The sequence below is a fragment of the Carassius auratus genome, chromosome 42, assembly GCF_003368295.1.
Source record: "Carassius auratus strain Wakin chromosome 42, ASM336829v1, whole genome shotgun sequence".
In the NCBI taxonomy this organism is placed as follows: Eukaryota; Metazoa; Chordata; class Actinopteri; order Cypriniformes; family Cyprinidae; genus Carassius; species Carassius auratus.
Window position 1 is genome coordinate 6,507,901 of NC_039284.1, and position 25,847 is coordinate 6,533,747.

At 42.0% G+C, this 25,847-nt stretch overlaps 1 pseudogene; it reads right to left on the reverse strand.

Annotated features, from left to right (window-relative positions):
• Nucleotides 1-6,889: 6,889 nt before the first annotated feature.
• On the reverse strand, nucleotides 6,890-10,012 carry LOC113060501 (uncharacterized; annotated as a pseudogene).
• Nucleotides 10,013-25,847: the final 15,835 nt, after the last annotated feature.

Below are 25,847 nucleotides of genomic sequence, written 5' to 3' on the forward strand. Positions count from 1 at the left end.
TTTAAAAACTAGTGGCATGACTTATGTTTACAAGGGTTATTGAAGCTCAGAGTTATTAGTGCTATATATTTTACCTAAACCATATATATGCCTGTGGTGAAATCGTTCAATCGTTCAAACTTACGTTGTTAATAAAGCACACTGTGTGTCTGTAACTAAAATGTTATGTTTCAAGCTGACAAGATAGGAGAAAATAATCTGTTTTATTTATTTAGTTTCATTTGTTTAGTTAACTTAACAGTGTTTTTAAGAAGACATGTTTACTCAATGCAAACAACCAACAAACCACAAGGTAACATGCAAACTGCACATTCTGTCTCAGAAGTATCACTTTCTAGATATAATTGTTGTGCTTTTCCTCCCAAAACACAATTTGCTTACTAGAGATTGTAATTTTGTATGCAAAAGCACATTTAATGCTTTTATTGCTCAAATAGCTCAAATGCTGTATGAATCTGGTTGCTTTCTCCATTAGCTTGAGTCTGATGCCAGTTTTGCGAGCAAATGATTACAGTGTTTGAATGTATCCTTAAAGCAAAGTTGTCTTCCTACCACTGCTGTTATTGACTCAAAAAACTTTAGTTTTTTAATCAGTGGTTCAGAGGATGTATCAAAAGTCATAATCGTGATTTCAACAGACAGGGTTTCATTAAATCATACTGTTTCGAAACATTACAATTTTGTGATGGTGTTCCACTAGATGCTGGTGATCTGGTGAACCCTTGGGTAAGTTTTATTATGTAGGTTAATTTGTAATTAATTTAATGAATTTTGATACTTATGCATGCATAATATAAAACAAGGAGAATGATAATTAAACGTTTCTAATGTACCTAGTTTGCCCTGCCTATTAACACACAAAACAAAGACTATCTTCATATTTAATGAAATTGTATTATATTTGATGACACTTAACATGTTACACTTTAATTAAAACATTTGCAATTGCTTTGCAAACGATTATATATTTGCGAAAAACATTTTACATGGTTGGTTTGAGTTGTCATTGCATTGCATTGCAACCAGCAGTTGTCATCAGTTTGCAATATTTTAATTTACAATTGCTTCAGTTGATTCAGAACTTTTAAAAATGTGTTTCTTCCATCAGTACATATTTTGAGGTTTAAAATAATAATAGAGTGTTTACTTATCTTGGATGCTAAATTTGAAACAAACTTAATGCTTAATGCAAACTCTAAAAACACTGAACCAAACTATATAAATGCTGAGTGAGCCAACATTAAGTTTTGTTAGGTTTATACAATGCTAATACTCACATAGTACTCACCTTGAACTGTGGGGGAAGAGATGTTTTATTTTTGTAATTTTCTGAAGAATCTGAGTGGATACACTCCTTCTCCTCACAAATGGCCCATAAACCTCTTCTCAATTATCCTTTACATTGAAGCATCATCATATCTCTCACATTTTTCTTGAGCAGTGAATATGATGTCTCCTTACCTGGCATCCATCTTTTGATTCATTTCCTCCCGCCCAGCCTGAATGCACCAGTAAAGACCCAGTGAAGATATCAGTGCATTCAAATTCTTCACAAGAATCCATTATATTAGAAACCTTCATTCCCTCCTACAGCCATTTTTTTAACTGCACAAATCCTGACCACATAACAGATAATACTGAATAAAATGTTGTATCATGACATGGTGGGCTTATATTATATTATGGGTAATTCTATCTACACTAATGTGGCTGGAGGAAGGTGAGACTCACATGAAAATGTACCATAGGGCCATTTATCATTACAAACCTTTTATTTTATTTGCAGAAAAGGGCATCTCAATGACAATAACCCACTTTCAGCAGGATTTTTGAAGGGTGCCTAAACCCATATTGCATTGTATATAAACTTGCAAGTTTTGCGAATGTACATATCTGTACATATATTCTTCTCAGAAAACGTTCAAATTGGCATTCATTAGCTGTGCCCAACAGAAATGTGATGATCATCATGCCAAGCCATCTTTCATGGTGAGGCGATGTTTTAATAATGAAAAAAATGTCATATCATCTGTGTACATGGAGTGATTTAGATTAAGCTTGCTTAACCTTGAGCTGTTGTTTTGTTTCAGAAATTGATCACATGTATGGCAGCCAGAAGTGTGTCACTTTGTCACAACAGACTGAAATGCTACTCTTTTATTTTAAAATAAATACAGAATGAGCAAACTTTTGTGCAAAAAGATTTATCATTCTTTTAAATGGAAATTAATTGGAAATGTAGCGTTTCAATGTAACACATTAACATTTTGTCATTTGTGAACCAATAAAAAATGTAATCAATGTTCATAAAAAAAAGTATTTACAGGTTTAATGTGTGACATAACTGACAAAAAAAATCAGAAATGCTAAACTCTGCATTCTCCTATCATAAGGTTCTGCTTGAGATTTCATTTTGAGAAGCACTGCAGCCAATTAATGTATTATTACATGTGTAGAATGTACATGCAATTTAAGGCAAAAAGAGTTTCCATCCTTACACAATTGATTTCAAGTTTTTAATTCAATTTTATTTGTAGAGCGCTTTTTATGATACAAATCCTTGCAAAGCAAAGTTTCTGTAATATTTAGTAGTACTGTAGTTTATCAGTGGAGATTGTCAGTTTATGTGCATATGGCAGAAATGTACAGAAAAATAATTTAAAGACAAAATAAAAAAGACGATGAACATTATTAACAGCAAGTAGTAAATGATGCAATCAAACTTTTAGCAAAACTAGGTAGTTCTGTATATAGTTTTAGGGTTAGCATCATCTGAGGTCCTCTGAGGGGTTGGCATCATCTCTTCTCAGGTGTTCTGGATCCAGACTGGAGCTTGAGTAAATCCCAATTACCATGGGATGTAAATCATGTGGCAAGACAGAGAAACAAATAGAGACATAATTAGCATAGTTGCTCTTACAACCGAATAAAATTAATTAGTTTAACCCAAGCTAAAGATTAATAATGCACATTCGATCAGTTACAACTGCAGTCCAAAATTATGAGATGCATTGTTTGAATGCTTGGCCAAAGAGATGTGTTTTTAATCTAGATTTAAACAGAGAGAGTGTGTCTGAAACCCGAAACATTATCAGGAAGGCTATTCCAGAGTTTGGGAGCCAAATGTGAAATGTGAATCAAGAACATGTGTTCTTGATCAGGAGCAGTTAAGTAATCATAATGACACCACACAATAGAGGATTTTTTTTGTACAAAAAATAGTTTGCTACAAGCCTCAAATCGGGCCAAGCCCTCAAATCTTTCAGAAATGCAAATCAGATTAAAATCGGCCTAGTGTGCAGCTAGCATTAATTAGACAGGCAGAGGGCATCTGTGTGTGTGTGAGTGACAGGAAGTGGGTTGATGGGCAGTAATGTGATAGGAACTGACAATAATTTGATTCCAGCTGTCTGTGGCATCATGACCTGGAATCTTGCTGATCACATTAGGAAAAGGACACTAGAAAACACTGAAAATCTATGACTTCATCTCTCTGTGGGAAGGACATCTACGTTAGTCACTGCGGTAAAGTAACAGAAGACATCCTCTCTCCTCACTTTCTCTTTAGTCCAGCTCAGGCTCTTAAATACATGACACTGGCTATATTTTAGCAAAACTGCAAAAACATACCTATACATTTTCCTGCAGTTTCCAGCTGAAAAAAACAATAGAGGTAGTAAAACACAATAATACAATTTTTGCATTGACCCTTAAAACACTTACCATAGAGCATTATTTATAACCGAATACATTTTGATGTATCCATCACATAGTTCATTCCACATGTATAGCTTTTCTGAGGCAGTAAATTTACTTGCCAGTTCACTTGATACTGCATTGCACTTGTGATACACTAATCATGATAAAAGAGTTTAAACACTCATAAAAGCAAGCTATTATTAGCCTACTGGCTTCAGCAAATAATTTTTATATCTTTTTATATCTTGTTTTCCAGCCATGTCGTTCTGCGTTGACTGCCTTTGTTTAGTGTCCAGCAGCAGCTGAACAGTTCTGCATTCAAATACACGCAATAGGCTTAAGGTTCCAGCAAAGCATCTGCAAAAGTAATTACCATAAACGTGTCGGGGGGAAATAGTAAGGAGATATTTGAATTATTTACTAATAAACTAGTGTTTTATGAGGCTGTGTCACAAGGATGGATTTACTGAGCCTGACTCCTCATTAGACGCGCCTTTAGAGAGAAGTGCATCTTTACAGACTATGATTATATAATGAAAGAGTTTTTGATTTGTTTTATTTTGTTAAGTATTCATTTAAAGCTTTCTATAGATATATTTATCATGTCTGTGAGGCATGTTTTTCATGTGTCGGTTCATTCTTGTCCTCCTGTTAAAGACAAGATGGCAGAAAGTGTCTCATGTTTATTTTTCCTCATTCTACGGTAGCCGAGAGAGCTAGCTGCAACTTAAGAAAACACATGCAAATTGAAAAAAACACCAGCAAATGAATAAAACATCTTCATCAGTTTGACAACACAAGCATGTCACAACTCGCTCGCCATCTCCTCTTGTGGAGTCACAAGCATCTGAGGTCGCTTCGTGCCATTCACATTCCTGGCAGGCTCAATCGTGCAACAGACGAGCTCTCACAGCAGCAGTCCCTGGGAATGGAGACTCCTCCCCCAGCTTCGGAGATGCTCAGGTAGACCTGTTTGCCTCTACAGAAAATTCCCACTGCCAGTTGTTTTACTCCCTGACCAAGGGCACTCTCGGCACGGACGCCCTGGCAAAAAGCGGGCCGCTGGGCTTGCGAAAGTATGCGTTTCCCCCAGTGAGCCTTCTTGCACAGACGTTGTGCAAGATCAGGGAGGATGAGGAGCAGGTCCTCATGGTTGCACCTTTCTGGCCCAGCCGGACCTGGTTCCCCGAACTTGTACTCCTTGCGACAGCCCCTCCCTGGCCAATCCCTCTGAGGAAGGACCTTTTTCTCAGAGATGGGACACCTACGTCCCGATTTGTGGAACCTACATGTGTGGGATCTGGACGGGTCAAGGAAAGGTTTAGGTACCTTGCCACCACAAGTGGTAGCTACCATCACTTCAGCTAGAGCCGTGAATGCCAGTTGCTCACGTTGCTCCTTATATACCCGCTCTGCGGGGCGGAGCTCGCGATGCAAATCCCACAGACCAAGGTACTTTGTGTACCTTTGGCTCATTTTTTACCACTCAAAGGTGATTGGGCTCTCAGGTGAGATCACAAACATTGGTTTCAGGCAATGATAAAGGTCCAGCAGGAGGACCGCGAGCTGTTTCGGAGCTTGCTGGACCGGGAGGTTTGAATGAGGTCAGCTTCCCCCAGTTCCAGCCCCACCGCTCACATGCCTCTTACGGAGATGGGGCAAACAGATGATCCAGAAGCATTTTTCGATCTGTCTGAGAGGACGGCCGAGGCGTGTGGGTGGCCAACAGCCAGAAGGCTGCTCAACAACTGCCTGTCAAGAACCTCCTGGTATATGCAGACTTAAAAAGAGCAGTGCTCCAAAGGGTCGGCCCCAGTCCCGAGCAACACCGTCAGTGCTTCCGGTCATTGGAACTGACTGAAGTGGGCCGGGCCTTTGTCTTAGCCCAGCAGCTCCGGGACTCGTGCTGCAAATGGCTGTTGGCCTGAGGAAGAGACACCTACCCCACGTCAATTACCTGACCCACTTCCGGCACTAGGGCAGCAGGGAGGCCTGGGCCAGCCTGCTGGTGTTGCGGGGATCTGGGCAATTCCTTGGATCGGTGCCCGGTCATGGAGATGGGGACATTGGTCCGGATCTCGGACGACCCGCAGGCTGCCCCCGATCAAGCCGGGTTGTACCATATACCCGTGAGTATTAAAGGGAGAACCTATAAGGCTTTGGTGGAACCAGACCTCCATCCATCAAAGCCTGATACAATCTGGATACGGGCTGCATGGTTAAGGTGAGGTGTGTGCACGGGGATATAGTGGAATACTCCGTAAAAGCCATAGCCATCAAATTTAGAGGACAAAAGCATTATGTGGAGGTGGCCGTTAGTCCGCACCTCGGCATACACTAAAATTTGGAACCAATTGGCAAGCTTTCGAACAATTATTGGGGTGTTTAACAGTGGATGCCTTTGGGAAGAAGACTTGCCGAGGCTAAACCTTTCCAGTCGCGATGACTTTCCCCTGGAGCAGTCCCAGGATGAGACCCTCAAACAGGCATTTGAGCAGGTCAATTCCATTGATGGGCAGGTCCTCCATCCTGACCGCGCACTCTCATATCCATATTTTGCTGTTATTAAGGACCAGTTGTATCGAGTGACCCACGACTCTCAGACTAAGGAAGATACAACCCAATTATTAGTTCCTCGGAGCCGTCGGGAAATGCTTTTCCAGACGGCACATTGTAATCAAATGGCAGGGCATTTAGGTATGACAGTGACCTTAAATTGTCTAATGACCCGATTTTTTTGGCCGGGCATTCACGATAACGTGCGCAGATGGTCCGCGTCTTGTCGGGAATGTCAGTTGGTGAACACGTTCAAAACAATGATTTGTAAATTCATGCAAGAAGACGCGAAAAATTGGTACAGATGTCTAGAACCCCTCTTATTCGCTGTGCGCGAGGTCCCAGAAGCCTCCACAGGGTTTTCCCCCTTCAAGCTTTTTTATGGACGCCAGTCCCGTGTGCATTAGCGGACTTAGCCAGGATCCCGAATCTTGAGGTCATGTGACCTGCCGTCTCCTAAAGGGAGACATCCCAGTCGCCAACTTATCGTGTAGCAGTTTGTCGGACACACAGTCTCTTTTGACGCCTAAAGGAAGTAGTAGGGTCATTAAACTTTTCCACCCACGTGTGAGGACAGTGACAATACACAAATTGTGTACCTGGGTCAATAAGAGTTATCTGAGTTTGAATACACCTTCTGGTGCTACTTGGACACGTCATCAGTGAAAAACCCGGGGTCATAGGGTGTTTCGGGTCTTTAATCTTCATACACCCTCACCCGGGCGACCCAACCGGGGGTGATCAGTCCCCGGCTTGTGTCCAAGTGGCAGGTTGCTCCACGGATCCCCCCTACGGATCCACAGCCACCGAGAAGCCCTCTCTGCGGCCTCTAAGATGTTTGTGGTGGCTTTTTTCAATTGCAGTCCTTTCACTCCAAGGAGTTTGAGGGTTCGCATCAGTGAGTGGCCAGCGAAGCCTCGGCACCCGACTTCGACTGGCTCGCAGCGAGTTTTCCAGCCATTGTTCCGACACTCCGAGCTGAGCCCTGCGTATTTAGCCCTCTTACGCTTGTGGGCCTCCTCAATACGGTCTTCCCAGGGGACAGTTAGTTCCAGGATAACCACTTGCTTGGTAGACTCAGATGTTAGCACCATGTCTGGGCGGAGAGAAGTGGCTGTGATGTTGCCTGGGAACTTAAGCTGTCTTCCAAGGTCGACCTGAAGCTGCCAATCACGAGCAGTGGAGAGGAGCCCCACCGTAGAGCTAGGCCGGTGGAATTGTTCCTTCTGCCCAGCTCTAATGAAGGTGATTGTTTGTTTGGGGGCTACCTGGGTCTTGCTGAGCTGGATCGCTGTGTAGATGGAGTCCGCCAAAGCTTTTAGCGCCTGGTCGTGGCGCCAGCGGTACCGCCCTTCCCCTAGCGCTCTTGAGCAGCTGCTCAAAATGTGCTCCAGTGTGCCCCTCTTCTTGCACAGCTTGCACTCAGGAGTGTCTGCCAGGCCCCAGGTGTGCAGGTTAGCTGGGCTTGGGAGGACGTCATAGACGGATTGGACAAGAAACTTGATCCGAAATGGCTCTGCTTTCCAGAGCTCTGCCCAGGTTATTCTGCGTGGATCTGCATGTTCCCACCTGGTCCACGCTCCTTGTTTGGACATGCTGGCCATTTTGGTGTAGCGTTCTTCCTCCACCTCTGCTCGTATCTCGTCCTGAATCAGTTTGCGCCTCTCTTTTCCATGAGCCAGATCATAACGTGGCTTGGGAAAACAACCAAGACCTGCTCGTCCCATTGCCACGGAGCCCACCAGCGTTTTGTGCCTTAGTCGTGCCTCAGCTTTAGTGACGGCTTCTTGCGCCTGCCACTTTCTCCCGGTCTTCAAGAGGATTCCTGCTGCTGCGACTTTTGTGTCTTTGGAGTCCCTGTACATCAATACCTCTCTGGAGCGGGTGACTTTGAACTCCTCTGATAGTCCACTCAAAGGAAGATGCAACTTGGTGGAATGGCCGTAAAGGGCAATGCTGCTCAAGGACCGAGGGAGCCCCAGCCATTTTCTGAGGAACTGGCTGATAGACTTCTCTAGAACCTCGACTGTTGATGTTGGTACCTCGTAGACTAATAGGGGCCAGAGTATTCTTGGCAAGACTCCGTGCTGGTAGATCCAGGTTTTGAATTTTCCGGGGAGACCACATCTGTCAATCGCAGTGAGCCAGGTAGTCAGGTCGCACTTGGTTTGTTTTATGGCAGCTGAGTCCTTCAGGGAGCTATCAAAGAACTTCCCCAAGCTCTTGACTGGTTTTTCAGTCACTGATGGAATCATGGTCTCTCCCAGGGCAAAGCGGAAACGGTCGGACACTTTACCCTTCCTTAGGACCAGAGACCTGGACTTGGCAGGCTTGAAGCTCATCCTTGCCCAGGAGATGAGCCGTTCCAGCCCCTGGAGAAGCCACCTGCACCCTGGAACAGATGTTGTCATCACTGTTAAGTCGTCCACGAAGGCTCTTATGGGGGGCTGACCGGTCCCAGATTTTGACTTGGGCCCTCTGCATTCCACCTCGGCCGACTTGACAATCATGTTCATGGCCAGTGAGAAGAGAGATACAGAGATTGTGCAGCCAGTGATTATCCCCTTTTCAAGTTGATGCCATGAGGATGTTACTTGGCCTGAAGAGACTCGTGCGCTGAAGTTGTAGTAATAGTCCATGATGAGGTTGCGGATCTTGACAGGAACATGGTGTCTTACCAGTGCGGTTTCAACGAGCTTGTGTGGAATAGACCCGTAGGCATTGGCCAGGTCAAGCCAGAGAGTTGCCAGATCTCCTTTGCTCTCCTTAGCCTCCCGGATCAGCTGTGTCACCACCCCTGTGTGCTCCAGACATCCAGGTACTCCTGGGACTCCTCCCTTCTGGACTGAGGTGTCAATGTAGGAGTTCTTCAGGAGGAAGTCTGACAGACGTTGGGACACGATTTTGAAAAAAAAAAAAAATCTTGCTTTCAACACTGAGCAGCGAGATGATGCGAAACTGATCAATGTTGCAAGAGCCCTCCTCCTTCGGAATCCAGACTCCCTCAGCGTACCTCCATTGTGCAGCTACTTTCCCTCTCCGCCAGATCACCTTCAGGATCTTCCAGAGACGTCTGAGGAGCTGCGGGCACTGCTTGTAGACCTTATAGGGGACCCCGCTGGGACCGGGAGCGGAGCTGGATCTTGCCGCTCTAACGGCTTCTTCCACCTCTTTCAGCGTGGGTTCAGCGCTGTCGAATTGGATCCCTGGTTCAGGTGGCGCCACCAAATCCCTGCAAGGTTCAAGGTCATGGTCCCTCAAGGTGTCACTAAAAGTGGAGTGGAGATGGTTGTCGATCTCCTCTACCGGGCAAGCGAGGTGGCCACTTTGCTTCTGGCCCAGTAGTTTCTTGATAAAGCTGAAAGGATTGCCAATGAAAGAACTACGTTTCTGAGCCCTTTCCTTGCCCTTCCTTCGGTGCCGTTCCACTCTCCTCAGTGAGATGAGTCTCTTCCTTATGATGTTTGTGAGTTCTGACAAGGCAGCCCTTTCTTCTTCCTTGGCCATCTTGAACTGACGTCTCAGGGATTTTAGTTCTTGTCTCAGCTGACTGATCTTGGCTTCTCGCCGGTTGAGCTTCGCTGGATTCCTACCTCCTCTTCTTTCCTCGACACCAAACCGCTCTGCTCCCATGTTCATTATGATGGTACACATGGTCTGGAGCTTCTGGTCGACACTGCCCCTTGAGATGGATTCCAGGCACTTGTCTACATCCTCGTCCAGCTTAAGCCACTCCTTATTGTTTGCGGCAGGCCACTTCACCCTACGGTGTTACGATTTCCTGCTTGGTGGGGGAATTTGGATTGGGATGCTCATCCCCCCCCCCTCTCGGGTATCCCTGGGGGTATATTTCTGTGGGGTTCTTCGTAGCTTGTTGTGGGTGCTCCCTCTCAGGAGCTGCAGGTCGGGGGGCTAGCCCTCCCTGCCCCCGGTTGCCGTCTTTCCGAGCTGTCTGCTGTCTCTCCAGCCGTCGCCACTCTATTCGTGGATGTCATCCAGACTTTCCTGGAGGTCACTGGCTGTGCCAGGTAGATTTGAGTTTGAATACACCTTCTGGTGCTACTTGGACACGTCATCAGTGAAAAACCCGGGGTCATAGGGTGTTTCGGGTCTTTAATCTTCATACACCCTCACCCGGGCGACCCAACCGGGGGTGATCAGTCCCCGGCTTGTGTCCAAGTGGCAGGTTGCTCCACGGATCCCCCCTACGGATCCACAGCCACCGAGAAGCCCTCTCTGTGGCCTCTAAGATGTTTGTGGTGGCTTTTTTCAATTGCAGTCCTTTCACTCCAAGGAGTTTGAGGGTTCGCATCAGTGAGTGGCCAGCGAAGCCTCGGCACCCGACTTCGACTGGCTCGCAGTGAGTTTTCCAGCCATTGTTCCGACACTCCGAGCTGAGCCCTGCGTATTTAGCCCTCTTACGCTCGTGGGCCTCCTCAATACGGTCTTCCCAGGGGACAGTTAGTTCCAGGATAACCACTTGCTTGGTAGACTCAGATGTTAGCACCATGTCTGGGCGGAGAGAAGTGGCTGTGATGTTGCCTGGGAACTTAAGCTGTCTTCCAAGGTCGACCTGAAGCTGCCAATCACGAGCAGTGGAGAGGAGCCCCACCGTAGAGCTAGGCCGGTATCTAAGCCTTGTCCAAGAAGTTACTATGTACTATGTATATACCCATTCAAATAGGTGGAAAGTGGGATTTTCCTAAAAGGGCCCCAGGGGGCCCAAATTGGCATCGTAGGGTCACAGAACTTTGTACGGCATTCAATGGGATTCCTAAGAGTCACCAACAGCGAATTTGGGTCAATCTGAACTTTCTAAGCTATGTCACCAAAGTGTGCAGGCATGCCCAAATTTGACGGGGGTGTCCGTGGACACCCTGGAGTGCTGTACAGAAAGTGCACAACGATCGGAGGACCTTTGCTCGGATGTCACAAACCAGCCAAAGGGGGCATTGGTGAGGGTCAGAGGGTCGCTGGTGTGTGCCAAGTAGCTTTTTCAGGCAAAAAAAAAAAGGACCTGAAATTGACAAATAGCAGCCCTGTGGACAACTAGGGGTCACTCCGCCATCATCAAAATAGCATAGACCCTATCTGGACCTTTAGAAGGTGCTGTTCGCAAGTTTAGTAGGGAAGCAGACAAAGAGTAGGTAAGCGGGACTGTAAGAATGGATTGCCATCAGGCAGGATTTGGCCCAGAAGCTAATATCAAGTATGCCAGAGCGAAATGCAGAGGTTATGTAGAACAAGGGTCAACTCTGTAAATATTGACTAATTGAATAACCTCGGGTTCATGTAATCAAATGTCGCTACCTATCAAAGGTATTAAAGCCACACGTTTCACAACCAGTCAAATAAATAATGTTCTCATAAGCATTATTGAAATGCAGCATTTCGTTGCCACTTTTTCAAGGAACAGGGTTACAGTCAAGTAACTTGAGACTTTCATAGGCTTCCTCTTGAGCAACCTCCCAGGGCACAGTGAGCTCTATGGTGTACACATTGTGAAGTCAGGAGGACCAATACACAGGGTTCGGTCTGATTTTGATAGCTGCAATTTCGGACTGGAACCAGAGCCTTGGATTCAGGTTATTTGAAAGCTTTAAACCACAAGCTCCTCTCAGCCGCCATGCATCTGAGGTCTTCACTTTGACCTCCCCTTGCCCCTTTGTCCACTAACTCCTTTATCAGTGCATAATAGCATAACAGAGGAGGTAGTCTGCAGTGAAGCAACACAATATAATTTTTCAGAAATGTACCCACAGCCATGTTTTTTACATGACTCTGGGTTGTTTATTAAAACCAAAAATCTGCAATAAAAATAAAATAAATAAATGAATGATAAAAGAAAAATTCTGTGTCAAGTCATCTAAAAAATGTGGCGACTTGTAACCATATTTTGCAGAAATGTTATGCTAAATTACACATCAGGCAAACTCAGCAATGAGGGAGGGCAAGATCCATGTGTAGTAATTTATTTAAATAATAATAATTTTTATAACAAGAGAAACCAGGTCAACCATTAATGGCAACAAAATATCCATGCAAAGAATGAGTGAAAACAAGGACTATATTGAAATAAGACACACCTACAGTAAAACCAAAGACAAACAAAAAAACACAGGAAACAGGAACCAGGAAAAACTACAAACTAAAAGTTCCAAACAAGACAAGAGCACACTATATGTAACCAAAATGATGCATGTCCAATGGGGGATGCTCTAGTAAGTAATGTTGTTGACCGAACAGTATTGGTGTCCATTGACATTATATATATATATATTTTTTTTTGTCCACTTGAGGTATAACATGTAGGCCATAACAAGGCCTAATGTTTTTTTTTTTTTTTTTTTACATAAAACATTGATAATTGATATTTTAAATAATTTAAAACAATGAAAGAAAAAGGGGGAAATTAAAACCACCAGTAGGTGACAGCAAGTTAATGTAAATGAGTGAGTCATTGAGATTCAGCCTATTCATTCAAACAGTTGATTCATTCAGAAACAAAGCATTTGAATGTGTTAATAAGTGAATCACTGAATCATTTATTCACCCAATTCATTCAAAAAAAATATTCATTCAATAAGTAAACACCGTCCATTGCTCAGAGAGGCAAAACAGTGCTGTGATTAGCTTGGAACTATATTTTCGTTGGGAAAATTAAGCAAAAACAAGCAATATTATGTCTAACGTGTAAGTCATTCATTGCTTTACTGAACTTATGAAATGATTATTTAATGTGTTCATGCATCTGCAAAAAAACGGTGCTCTTTGTGTAATATAGATTAAGTTTACTAGGCATGCATTACATGAAATTGTATACAAATTAAAAAGCATACAGAAGCATTTTTGCCGTCTACAATTTAGAATGTCTGGAATTTTGAGTTTTAATAGACTAATAAATCAATGTACTTGCACTCTTGTATTATTTGGTGATATAGCCTAATTGATAACACAAGTTTGCACATCATTACAACAACACTTACCAAATCATTGCAGACAATTCTGTATATTGCGACCCTGACTCAACTTAAAATGAAATCATCCGCGGTTGTGCACACACTTGTTTTGCACATGAGTCTAACTTGCAAACGCCAGTCAACTGATTTCTCAAACCTGCTTTCCTGCAGTCTGTGTTCTTCTGACTATTTTTGTAGCATGTAACGAATGTACTTAGGGGAAATTTATTGTAGTAAATGGTATACATTTTAGTTAGGAAATGTAGTGGAGTAAAAGTAAAAGTTGGCAGAAATATAAAACCTCAAATAAAGTACAGATACCCCCCAAAAATAAGTTACATTACACCACTGTCCATGGAGATACTTACATACATACAGTGCCCTCTACTATTATTGGCACCCTTGGTAAATATGAGGAAAGGCAGCTGCAAAAATAAATCTACATTGTTCATCCTTTTGATCTTTTATAAAACATTTACAAAATTCTAACATATCACTAAATAAAACAAATGAAAGTGGGGAAAAAAATCTCATGATGAAATAATAGTTTTTCTCCAATGCAAGCTGGCCACAATTTTCAGCACCCCTAGAAATTATTTTGAGTGAAATTTCTCTTGAGTACGTTACCTTTGATATTTACATTTTTTTACGCAAAAATGATGATTAAGGGGTATTTGAACAAAGGCCAAATACCCCTTAATCATCCATCACAAGGAATAAAACCAAAGAATATAGTTATGATGTGCAGAACAAGATTGTCGAGTTTCACAAAATAGAAAGTGTCTGTAAGAAAAGAGCTAAAGCATTGGAAATCCCAATTTCCACCATCAGGGCAATAATTAAGGGGTTTTAATAAACTAAAGGTGTTACAAATCTGCCTGGAAGAGGACATGTTTCTATATCGTCCTAAATCACAGTGAGGAGGAGAGTTTGAGTGGCTAAAAACTCTCCAAAGATCACAGCTGGAGAATTGCAGAGATTAGTTGAGACTTGGGCACAGAAAGCCAAAAAAAATAAAAAAATAATAAATAATTTTCAAAGAGCCCCCACAACACATGTTGTTCGGGAGAGTTTCATGAAAAATTCTCCTTGCTCATCCAAGAACAAACTCCAGCATATTCAGTTGTCAGACATGACTGGGACTTCAAATGGCACTGGCTTCTATGGTCAGACATATATATGAATGCTATAAGTGTGTCAATCTAAAATGTAATCATTTATAATGATAATAATAATAATAATAAGATTATTATTATTTGCATGGTATTTGTAAAACTCATATTTATTCATGGTAAGACAATTATTTTTACTTAATGGGTAAACAACATTAAATTTAGATACATTTTATATATATATATATATATATATATATATATATATATATAGACCCATAGATCTTCTACAAACCTGTAATAAAAAATCAACAATAGCATTTGCGATGCTATCTAATATACAGGTATGTAATTTGGTACTTAATCAACACATTCATCAGAAATAACAATGGCATAAATTGATTTTGAATTTGGTTGAATGTTTTTCATATTTAAATGCTGAACATAATTTATCAGTAGAGACATTTGCATTGGCCATTTCTTCTATCCACACTATAGGATTCCATTAATGAGGCAACACGTATGAGACATGGGGAATTAAGGCTTATTGATTTTCAAAAATTAGGCAGAAGAAAGAACATGAAAACCATCTGCATTACATTGGCTCTGACTGTGAGATCACCCCGAGAATTCATTACCGAAATTACGCTTATGAAAGAACACTGATGAATCTGGCCAGAAATGGCAGGATTCAGGTCATGAACATCAGCCAGTCATGCAATATTCTCATAAAGCAGAAGCCAAAATCATATAAAGAAAACCAAAATGGAAAGCAGAGTAGTTGAGAGCTGATAATAAAAAAAAGTGTGGCTGAGCAAGACAAATCATGATTTTATCTTTGTAATTCCACATGCAGATACACAGAGTAGCTGTTGTAATGTGTAATAGCTCCTTAATCTTAACTCTGTACAGTTTTGACTTTGGAAATGGTCCTGTAATAGCTTAAATATGTGATCAGGAATGATAGAGGGGAGTGAAGGTCTTTATTTCACATCTCTCCCTAGAACAGCTATCATGAATTTGATCCTCCTCATTTTATAATGCAAATCTTATTATCAAGATTTAATGGCCTTGACAGGCCTCAGTGGCCATAAACTAGACCTTAAATGCAAATTGCATTTCAATTGCACCATAAATCACTTCTTTAATTTTAAAGTTTTTAAACCTTCACACTTGTTGAAATGTTATTCCCTCCTCAACAGACAAATTCAATTTGAGATGGTAATTCATAAACATGTTCAAAACTTGAAAAAAAAATAAACAAAAAAAATAAATAAACAGAGATTTATTTGAATAAAATATTTTTGTAAATAATACTGTTCTGTCAGACTCTGTCCCGTGTTTTGTGTGTTTTTGCTCCTCATGTTAATTGTTTTCAAGCCCCCCAAAAAACATATATATATATATATTTTTTTATTTATTTATTATTATTATTTATTATAAAGTTTCTTAACATGTATTCATAAAACATGCACATTTATTATTTATTATTAACTTTTCTTAAGTCTATTGAAATGGCTGTAACAAATATACTGCATCATGGCTTAAATGTATTATCCTTTGGTGATCCTGAAAACAATATCTAAAATGTAAAACTCACAAAAGGGCAGAAAATTATTCATAGTACAAGAAAAGAGCCACTATAATATATGTCATCACTTACAAACTGATGTTAAAGTTTCATATTCACTTAAAACCAACCTCATATATTTTTGGAAAGCCATTTCAGGTCACAAAGAGATTTGAATTACAAATGCATCCATCAACCCTTGCCTTATGGGTGCTTCTGCCCAGCTGCAGGCCTCCCCAGTGAGTGCTCAGGGAAGGCTGTGCAACAAGATATCCTTACCACCCCTCCAGCTGCTGACCAACACCTGGGGTGCCATGTAACTTAATTAACCTGTGGATGGTATATCAAGATCAAACAGGCTCAGTTTCACATCCTGTTTGGTCCTTCCTGAACGATCATGAATCTGGTGGTGAATTAGAGAGTGAGGGTAACATAACCAAATTCACCAGAGATTAGACAGTAATTAGAGTGTGCAAAACTGAATCCAGTGGAAAAAAAAACGAAACAAAAGAAAAAACAAATCACTTCTTTTGCAGGAAATTAGTTATTCCCGTTTGCTGGTTTGAAGTGTAAATGTTGGAGTTACACATAAGGGAAGGTGTAGATCAGGCCTGATGCTTTTACTACAGAGCCAAGTGTAGCAATTCCATGCTAAAAGAACACAACATATATTTTAAACAATGGTACAGTTGTTTTTGTCCAAAGATCCAAAAAGTACATTAAGCTAGCATGCCTTTATGCACTCTCAAAATCATTAAACAATGCATGCACAGACTAGATTGAATGTGTTGAAACAAAGCTTAAACATAAACTAACAATAAACATTAATGTGACCAAATATCATAATTTATGAGAACCAATGATATTTGATGTTGGATGACAACTGAGGTTTGTGTTGCCATTTTAGATGTAGACTACGCATTCTTTTGTTGTTTGATTCTGACATGTCTTAACAAAGTTAACCATATAACTATAAAGGATAAAATTAAAATGAACTAACCCCATCTAAAGTGTAATATAAAGTGTATTATATTCAAAAGAATGATTCAACAACCATGAATTCTGTAAATATTACAATGCCTTGAAAGACAATATGGAAAAGACAGATGCTGTTAGCCATTAACAGACAGACAGTGAACTCACTGGATTAATAAGACTAATATTGCAATCAATAGCATATACAGGAGCCATATTATTTTATGTTAAAGGGCTAGTTCACCCAAGAATGAAAATTGGTCCATCTTCTACTCACCCTCGAAGCATCCTAGGTGTATGTGTCTTTCCTCTTTCAGAATAATCCAATATTTTATAGTTATATTAAAAATTGTTCTTGCTCTTTCAAGCCTTTCAATGGGGGTAAGTGGTTGTTGTTTTTTTGTCAACTGTTCAGGAGACATGAAATAAAGTGCACGCATCTGTAATAAATGTCCTTCACATGGCTCTAGGGGGTGAATAAAGGACCCCTGTAGCGAATCCATGCATTTTTGCAAGATAAATATCCAGATTTCAAATGTTATAAACACTTATTTTCCCACTTCTGCTGACTGTGGGGAACTGGAAGATGATTTAAATAGTGATGAAGCCGTCAAGTGGGAATATACTAAGTAGAAAAATTTAATTCATGAAAAGTGGCAGATTCATGAACTGACTTTATTGATCCACCCAGAAAACAGTGTTGCATGGAGCAACACACTGGAATAAAGATAAAAATAGAGATCTTAATCCAAGGAGGGCTGTATTTTGTTCACATTGACACATTTTTTCACAGCCCTACACAGTTCTTATTTTTTACAATGTTCATATCTCCTTATTTCAGTGCTTGTCTCTAACCAATCCAGCTAAACCCTAAAAGGATTCAGTAGCCATTTCTTAATGCATAATTACATCTTGTGAGTCAACACTGCAGAAACAGCCCATAAATCCCCTTTTATTCAATGCTGGGTTGGGAGAGTGGACTATCCTGTTAGGTTCAGAATAAAGCTAGGGAGTCAAGGACAATGACCTTTTAGGTCAAGTTCTACAGCCACACCAAGCAGTATCATGCTAAGCTATAAAACGCAATAAGCTGATACCCATAACCCCTTGAGGCTTGGAGATATTTTTTTCTCCATTCTGTCACCGATGGAGTTTTGGTTCCTTGCCGCTGTCGCCTCTGGCTTGCTTAGTTGGCCTGGGAAATGGGGTCTCCACCCCGATGTGGTAAATCAGATTTGCAGTTTTTGGCTAGTATCAGGTGGATTTGTTTGTGACTCGGGAGAACTCGCACTGTCCCCTCTGGTTCTCTGTGACTCATCCAGCTCCTCTCGGACTGGATGCCATGATGCAGATCTGATGCGAGGCATCATCTGTATGCTTTTCCCCCGATTGCTCTGCTCAGGGGATTTTTGGGGAGGGTGCGCCAGGATGTGGTCTGTCTTCTGCTAGTGGCCCTATTCTGGCTGGCCTAAATATGGTTCTCGGACATGGTGTCTGTTCTCAACGGATCTATGTGGGAGATTCCCGTCAGGAGGGACCTCCTGTCTCAGGCACGGGGCTCCATCTTTAACCCTCACAAGGAGTTGTGGAAACTGTGGGTGTGGCCCCTGAGAGGGCACAACTCATAGCTTATGGTCTCTCAAATGAGGTTGATTAGACCATCCTCCAGAGCTCCCTGAATTAGGGAAACTGTATGCACTGAAGTGGATTCCATCTCCCTAGCTTGCAAGACCTCTCGTCTCCCCTCGCCCCTGGGGGTCAAGGCTCACTCCATGTCACTCCAACACAACTGTCGGCTGTTTACTGTGCAGAATATCTGCAACACTGTGGGCTGGTCCAACAGCTCTTACTTCATTCTACCAGAAGCTGCCGCTGTATCCACTGAAAATGCTTTTATACTTTCTGGTCTGTACATGACCCCACCTTTGATGTTTCACCCATCCATTGGACTGATTTCACACGTGATTCAGAGCATGGTCAGGCTGAAGGCATTCCAAAAGCATGTCAACGCAGCATCTCATTCCTTTTAGTAAACATGGTTACATGCGTAACCTAGAGAAGTTACTTGTTATGCTTCTTAAATTTGCTAATTATTTTAGGAACATGTTATAAGTGTGTCAAAAGATGAATACAATTCTCATATTTACAATAAAACATTACATTATATTGTTAAAGTGTGTGAATAAATCATGGATCATATAACTCTGTTCTGGCAAGTGTGTATTTTCTATTTCTCTGTGAGATCAATGGGGTTCTGAGTTGGTCATTTAAATCACCTGAGCTTGTGTTCTTGAGTAAACAGTGTGCTGAGAGACAAAGACGAGGGATTTTATAGCCAGTGTTTTTCTGGATGAGGCCTCCATTCTAAACAGTAATTACTTTTTAATGCAGAGCTGTGATTACATTGTCATGGTGAAATATGGGGCTCTTGGGTGACTTGGTGACTAGGGGACCACACATGAAATACTACAAAGGCATAGATTATAGCACCGACCTAGGCGAAGCAATCTTCATAAATTCAAATCTAATCTTTGTAGACCCTGGCCATGTCAAAGTGTGGAGGACTCTGTTGTTCTAAAAGGAAAGGATGGGGTCAACAATAGATCGGACACGCAGAAATGCCCTGCTCAGGACAATGGCATACTGTGGAGACAGAAAATCTGATTGAACTGTTGTTGAGTGACCGTAGAAGATCATATTTAAGAGCGATAAACTAACTCCATATAAAGGCAAAAGACATTGAAAAACTGTGAGCTCAAACATGAGCTAGAGCTAGAGCTAGTTGCTCTAGGCACACCAGAGACCAGTCTAGCAAAACTGGTTCCTTTAGAAGGTCTCATGGCAGTGTGGGAGCCCCTGCCAAGTCTGCTACATTGGGTCCTGACCTGAGCAGGCTCTGGTCTAGTCTTCCTAGTAGACTACGTGGGTCTAAGGGCCGTTGTTTTTTGGATGATTTCAGCTATGAGAGTCCTGATGCTGTGCTGTGGTTACACCAGAGGTCAGTCTCGAGAGATTCTCTTAGTATACTATTTGGCTGCGTGAAAACTACTGCCAAACGTGTCTCAATGGGCCCTGCACACTGTAGTGAGAGGCCACAGAATTCAGTTCAGTTCTCTGCCTCAATTCAATGGGGCCTTTACCACCCTGGTGGGTCCTGAGCAGGCTCTGGTAATGGAATAAAAGTAGACACTCTCTGAGGACGTCTCTTCACGTAGCAGAGTCCGGGTCCTACAGCTGGTACTTCACCATTATGATGAAGGATGAAGGGTTGCGTCCCATTCTAGATCTGTGTCTTTTGAACTGCTCAGTCGGGCCATACTTCCGTCATCCCTGCCAGAGCTTACTTCATTTCTAGAAGCTGACGCCGGTTTTACCACACATGCTTTTAAGCTTCCTGGTTGCTATGTCATCCCACCCATGACATCTCCCCCATCCACTGGACTGATGTTGTTCAGATCTCATGCTGAAGGGCGTTTCCAAAGCGTCCTCCAATGCAGTTGCTTGTTCCCTAAAGGAACCATGCTTACATGCGTAAACTGAGACGATTATAATGTCAACCTTTTTGATATTTATTTATGTTTCTTTTTTAATAGTTAACCAAAATGTTTTAGAAATAAACTTCAATAATTAGTCAAATTAATTTTTTATTAAGTTTTGTTTTGGAAAATGCTAAACTCAACAATTTAATACCCTTGTCATTCAAAATCAGATCACCCTGCATGAGGAGGGCTCCCAATGTCTCTGTTCTGATCTCTAGCACATATTTCCCTAATCAGGCTTCAGAATTAGTATTATTTATCTTTTTTTTTTTTTCATAGGCCTTTTCTAAAAATGTACCATTAATAGAAGACCTCAATTGAGCATTGTAGAAACAGCTCACATGAATAGGGTGGGGGTTGAGGATGTCAATTACTCTGACACCAACTCACGCTCTACCCACTGTAAATAACCAAGAATGATCACCCTTTGATGGGTGAAAACTCAAATTCATGCTAGCCATTTCTTTTTCAAATTAATAATAATATTATTATTAATATTATTATTATTATTAGACATATTATAAAAAATCCTAACATTAAATGTACAGCTGGACAAAGATTTGTAGGGTCCTGTCAGAGCCAGTCAAGTGGGAGAGACAAAGAGACAGAAAGAAAAAGATCCTGAAATGGGTGATCAAGAAAGGTTGGGCAAACCATGAGCTAAGTGACAATAATCAGGACAGATGTGGTAACAAGAACGGACAGGGAATTACATGTTAAAGTGCCTTTCCTCTCAACCCTGTTTCAAAAAACCACCACCTCACTCCATGTAAATAACCAATGTATTTGTTATTATTATTATTGTTATTTTTTATTATTATTATTATTGTTATTTGTTTTATGAAGTAAACCACTTTTGCAGAAAGTAATTTTGTATTTAAAACTTATGACTTGTCAATGCAAATATTTTCCCTGTAATGGAATTCAATCAATTGGATGAAGAAGCGATAGATCTTTCATCATCCACTGAAGCATCCTTATGAAACTCAACCTCTGAATTCAGCCAAATAGATTCAGAGAGGAGATTTGTGGTCCCTGGGCTTGTGTTGTGTTTGTCTATCCACATCAATGTGCGATGATGTCACCTCAACCCAGTATAGGGTAGAGTCCTACAACATGTGCCAGACTGGGATGGGAGCTTCCCTTTGTCTCCAGATACAGCTAATGGCAAGCTGGCCTGAATATTAAAGCTACTGTAAGTGTTGGGCTGTCAGCTTGAATCAGCTCAAGGATGATGATGAATGCTCACTGTCTGCTCCTTTGCGATATGCAGGGACACATGGTAAGTATATTGGTGTATGTTGTTTTAAGGGGGTGTTCAGTTGAGGTTGAGGTAAAGGTTAAGGCAGCCAGACATCACTATTACAGACATAGGATAAAAGGAATGATAAAGGTACAATTTGTCATTTTATGAATCCATTAGGGTAAAGAATGTGTCCTTTAACCATTTTTGCACTTTTTTTTCTTCTGAAAGTATATGTATATTAACATATCTTGTAGATGAAAAATGCAAAATTCAGAATGCAATAACACTGTTATAAACTAGTTATTTAACTGTCTAAGTTTGCTTTTAAAACTGATTTATTTGGAAAATTCTGTATTGGGAATGACTTGCAAGGAGAGATTTTTGAATATAAAAGTAATATAACAAATATTTGAAAAAGTACTGAAAATAAATAGAATATTGAAGCAGGGTTACTGTGAATTAAGACTACTACTTTCATTTTATTATGTGCAAAAATCAAATAAAATATAACAATAATAATCAAATAAATAAACATACATACTATGCACCAAACATGTCTCATTTTAAAGTTAAAGTACTAAAATAACTAAAACTAACAACTATATAGACACATTTATATGGACAAAAAATAATGACAAAAATGCAACTAAATTACTAAAACTTGATAAAAAGTGTAAATGAAAACAAACAATAAAATAACAATAAATCAAATCAAATTCAAAATATTAAAAACAATAGTGGCATATCAATGCGAAAATGATTTTAAAATGATTTAATAATAATAATAATAATAATTCTTATTATTATTATCATCAGTATAATTATTATAAGGGAAGTAGGGGAATTGGGGTTTTGTTTCATGCCACAGTTGAATATCAAAAAGTCTGCACATGTTATTCAGTTCAAGGGTTAAAATGTAATGCAAATACTTTGATTTAAAAACAAGTGAACGTACATACACATCTTCTCTATGTCACTTCTTGCACAAAAGAGAAGGTTTACAGTCTGGTGTCCTCATTGTGTTAAACTATCAGTATCATTCCCCAGTGGCCTGTGCCCTCTGAGCACCAGTGACAAGGACAAAGTAACAGAAATGGCACAGTGCCACCCCTGTCTGCCTGCCTCTGATAAAGAAAATACATTATTAGAACCAGTCCTTTATCTAATTTGGCAAAATCTCGGCTCTCCCAGTGGCATTACTTCCCACCACAGCGTATTCACTCATCTCTGCCATACATTCTCATACTTAATTTCAGATAGCATTGTGTCATGTAACATTTAATTCAGCATTTTTTTCCCTTCCCTCCTAGAAGTATTTCTATTCTTTGGTCAGTAGAGAGCCAATGATAGCACTAATGAGTCTGTGATCGTGGAGTGTGTGTGTGTGTGTGTCAAGCTGGCTTTTTCTTCCTCTTCTGTCTTGCTCATCATTGCATGTGTGTTTGTGTTTGAAAACATACCTGTTAAATGATTCAGTGCAACCCTGCCCACAGGTACTGACTTCTGTAATGATTTTATTTAAATGGTTGAACCGCTGTGTCTGGGGGAGGGAGGTTTAGAGGTGAGACGCATAACAGTGGTCTAGCTGCATTGTGGCACCCAATATAAAACCACTTGCTATTTTTCAGTAGTAGGCTGTATTTCATAAAGTATGACAGCTTTTATTTCTTAAATTCAGCTTAGACTAATTTCTATTTTGTGGTGGGGGGGGGGGTGCTTTAGCGAAGTCTGCAGCGGGAGAGAATCAGGAGACAAGCGGTGAGTGAGTGGGTTGGATGGAAACGATCAACACCTGTTTCTTGTTGCAGTAATTGGCGTGGAGAGAGTATAAAACGCCAGGAGAAATGGAGCAGTTGAGAGAGAGAGATGGACTGCTGATGTGACCTGAGAGCCGGAAAGAGTAACCCGGAAGTACTATGCGTTAGAGTATATTGTTGTCAAAGTAAAAGTCACCATTGGTGTTTATGAAGAATATTTATTTTTAAGTCATCCTCTTCCTTTACTCACACGAACTCACTACACTGTTGCCGAAACCCAGGAAAGGAAGAAGGAGTGCCGCCGCCAGGAACAACATCAGGCCCTGCTGGACTTGAGAACGGATCAGGAGTGGCGGTTTCACGCCGTCCTTCAAGCCCAGCAGGAGGACCGCGAGAGGTTCCGAAGCTGGATCGACCGGGAGGTTCGTACCGAGGCCACGGGACTGCCCGTGGTTCCTGCTCACCTGCCTCTTCACAAAATGGGACCACAGGATGACCCTGAAGCTTTCCTGGAACTCTTCAAAAAATCAGCTGAAGCGTGCAGCTGGCCCAGCGACCAATGGCCAGTTAGGCTGATTCCCCTGCTCTCTGGCGAGTCCCAGGTGGCCGCACAAAAGCTACCGGTAGCGAACCTCCTGGTCTTCGACGACCTGAAGAGGGCCATCCTTCAGCGGGTCGGCCAGTCCCCAGAGCAACATTGTCAGCGGTTCTGCTCCCTGGACCTGAGGGAATCCGGTCGGCCCTTCGCAATGGCCCAGCAGCTCTGGGACTCCTGCCGCAAGTGGCTATAGGCCGAGGGAAGTGACGTGGAACACATCATCGACCTCGTGGTACTGGAGTAGTTCATTGCTCGGCTTCCCAGGAAAACAGCAGAGTGGGTCCAGTGCCACCATCCCACGTTGCTGGATTCGGCTATCCATCTCGCGGAGGACCACATGGTGGCATGCCCAGGGGTCGGTGAACCCCTTCCATCAACCTCTCTCTCTCCCTCTCTCTCCCTCTCTCCCCTCTCAGTCTCTCTCTCGACCCGTCCCTCTCCCTTGGTCCCGTCCACCCGGCCCTCCTTGTGTCCCGCCCAGGGGGGGCCCGCGTTTATTGTCTTATTGGGGTAATTATGTGCAGATGTCTCTTGGGGAAATAAGGCATGGAAGGGGGATGCGTGTGTGCAGTCAGGAGAGACTGAGCTAGGTACGTTGTGTTCTGCTTCAGGGAAACCAAAGAGAAATAGGGAGAAATAGGGAGCGTGATTACTTTCATCTGGAGCATTCTCAGGACGAGACATTAAAACATGTTTTCCAACAGGTCCGCTCTATCGATGGTCAGCCTCTCCATCCTGCCCACCCGCTCACCTATCCGTATTTTGCCATTCTAAGAGATCGGTTGTATCGAGTGACCCAAGACACTCAGACAAAAATAAATACAACCCAGTTGTTGATTCCGAAGACTCGCAGGGAAATGCTTTTCCATGCGGCTCATTCTAATCCTATGGTGGGCCATTTGGGACAAGCAGCAACACTGAATCGCCTCATGACCCGTTTTTTTTTTGGCCAGGCATTCCTGACAACGTGCGCAGGTGGTGTGCATCTTGTCCGGAATGTCAATTGGTGAATCCACCAGCCACCCCAAAAGCGCCATTGCGCCCCCTTCCCTTAATGCAGGTCCCCTTCGAGATAATTGGTATGGACCTCATCGGGCCATTAGAGTGATCTGCATGGGGACATTGCTTTGCGTTAGTCATAGTTGACTATGCAACCCGATATCCTGAAGCAGTGGCTCTCTGCATCATTTCCGCTAAGAGTGTTGCGGACGCCAGCCCCGAGGGGTGCTTGGATTTCCTGAGAGAAACTTGGGAAGGGGGGGGCATCTCAAGGCAAAAACAAAATTCAGTATGTGCTGGACTTGAGAACAAAACTCCACACTTTGGGCGGCTTTCAATGGAGAGTTTGTTAGAAGCCCAGGACCGCCAGAGCCAGCTATAAAACCGGGGAACTAGATTACGCAAATTTGCACCGGGAGAGAAAGTACTTGTATTACTCCCAACGAAAGTACTTGTATTACTCCCAAGTTAATGGCTAAGTGGCAGGGACTGTTTGAGGTCGCACGACAAGTCGGAGATCTCGATTATGAGGTAATACGATCCGATAGGAACGGGGCACGTCAGATCTACCACCTCAACCTCCTAAAAAAATGGAATGAGGCGGAATCAGTGATGTTGGCAATGGTGATTTGTCAAACCACAATCCCTTGCCCTGGCCCCAGGGGGAGATCACCTCTTCGCCATCCCAACTCACTGATATAATGAAATTACAGGCAGAATTTGCAGACGTGTTCTCACCCCTAACGGGCCATACCAACCTCATTCAGCACCATATAGAAACGGAGCAGGGCATGGTAGTTCGCAGGCGGCCGTATCGCTTTCCTGAGCACAAGAAAA